Here is a 2,193-nt window from a genome sequence, read left to right as displayed (position 1 = left end):
TTGGAATTCTGGACTAAGGGAACAAGGTAACAAATTGAGTCCCAACTGAAGTTTAGCTCACCATAAGCCTAATGGGACCACAGTTTGTCCTGGTGGTCATCTTCTTAGTCCTCAAGTGCATAATTGGAGCTTATGCATTTGATATTTAGAGTAACCCCCAAATTGAGTCCTTACCTGTAGGGTAAGAGCTAATCCTAGTCAGAAGACCAAGTAGATACCTTTGAAATTATTAATACCATCTCACTCCCTAATCTGTTGGCCTAGATATTGTGTCAAACACAATATTGCATCTGAGGGGGAATGGCAGAGATCAGCACTGCCATTAAAGACATAAAGGATACAGAAATTATGGTCTCTATCATCTCCATTTATTTCACCAGTCTGACTCCTTCAGAATCTAGATAGATCTGGAAGAATTACTGTAGTCTACTGTAGGCTTAATGAAGTGGTAGCCCCAATCACAGCTGTTGTGCTGAATACAGTACCTTAACTAGACTAAATTAATAAGATCTCAGGTTCCTAACATGTAGCCCTTGATCTGAAGTCCAGAATCACCATGGAGGATTTACTTCCAAACATGTATGAAGGAAAATATCTATGAGGATGGTGGAATGAACCGGGTTGACCAGAAAATTGTGCCTCCTAGACCTCTGACTGAAGAAGTGTAATTGACTGACAACCCAACAGCTGAACTCTGAAAACCATCACTGTGTACATGCCAAGGTCTTGCTTCCCTTGGTCTTCCCCCAGTCTATGACTGAGTGTGGCAGAGATATTAAGGCAGTCCTGTCCCTGGAAGTCATAAATTACTTAAATTGGCAACTTGGTTCATGTTGCTCAAGTATGTTCAAGGACTTCACACTGGCCTAGCCAAAACTTTTTTAGAACTGCTCTGAAGTCTAAGGCATTTTCCACCCAGTCTTTTTCTTTCCCTTTCTTCTCTGGAGTAAGACCTTCAAAAACAGTCTGATGGCTTTTCTAGCCTCCATGTAACTCCCTCCTAATTTTTCTTCACAGATATGTCCCCCAATAAATGTCTTGCATGTTTAATCACCTCATGGTGTATGCTTCCCAGAGGACCTAAACTAATGCAGAAATGTAATGCCATTAAAATTTTAATATGCTTTACATAATTTTGTATTTGCTTTATTTTTTGTTATTTTAAACTTTTTACTTCAGAACAGTTTTATATTTACAGAAAAAAACGGTGAAGGTAGCACAGAAGGTTCTCATGTACCCTATAACCAGCTTTCTTTATTATTATTATTAACTGCTGATATTAATTTGTGCTATAAACTGAATGTGTGTCTCTCCAAAATTTATATGTTGAAATCCTAATTTCCATATAAGGGTATTGAGTTTGGACCTTTGTTAGATGATTAGGTCATAAGGGTGGAGACTTCAAGAATGGGATTAGTGTCCTTATAAAAAAAAATCTCAGGATCTCCTTCACCCCTTCTGCCATGTGAGGAAGCAGTGAAAAGATGGTATGATATACGAAATGGGCCCTCTTACTAGATACCAAATCTGCCAGTACCTTGATCTTGGACTTCCCAGTTTTCAGAACTCTGAGAAATAAATTTCTGTTGTTGATAAGCTATCCAATTTATGATATTTTTGCTATAGCAGCCAGAATGAACTAAGACAGTCTGGTATATTTGTTATAATAAGTATACCAATATTAATATGTTATTATTAACTAAAGTCTATACTCTATTCAGTTATTTTTAAGTTTTTATCCAATTTCCCATTTCTGTTTAAAGATTCCATACAGGATACCAAATTATATTTAATTATCATGGCTACTTATGCTCTCCTTTACCATGATAGTTTCTCAGAGTGGCCTTGTTTTTTACAGCCTTGACAGTTTTGAGGAGTATGATTAGGTATTTTGTGGAACATTTCTCCATTTGAGTTTATATGATGTTGTGCTCATGATTAGACTGAGATTAAGGGCTGTTGAGAGGAAGCCCACAGAGATAAAGTGCTATTCTCATCACATCACATTGTATCAAGGTTATATACTATCATTGTGATTTATCACTGTTGGTGTTGATCTTGATCATGTAGCTGAGGTAGTAATTATCAGTTTGCTCCATTGTCAAGTTATTCTTTTTTTTTTTTTTTTTTAACAAAGCTTATTAGAGATTAGGAGAAAAGAAGCAGAGGTGTGCCAGAGCTGGCATGGATCTG

This window comes from Carlito syrichta, unplaced genomic scaffold (genome assembly GCF_000164805.1).
Source record: "Carlito syrichta isolate Samal-C Ts95f unplaced genomic scaffold, Tarsius_syrichta-2.0.1 Scaffold314889, whole genome shotgun sequence".
Lineage (NCBI taxonomy): Eukaryota > Metazoa > Chordata > Mammalia > Primates > Tarsiidae > Carlito > Carlito syrichta.
Note: the sequence above shows the minus strand (reverse complement) of the source record.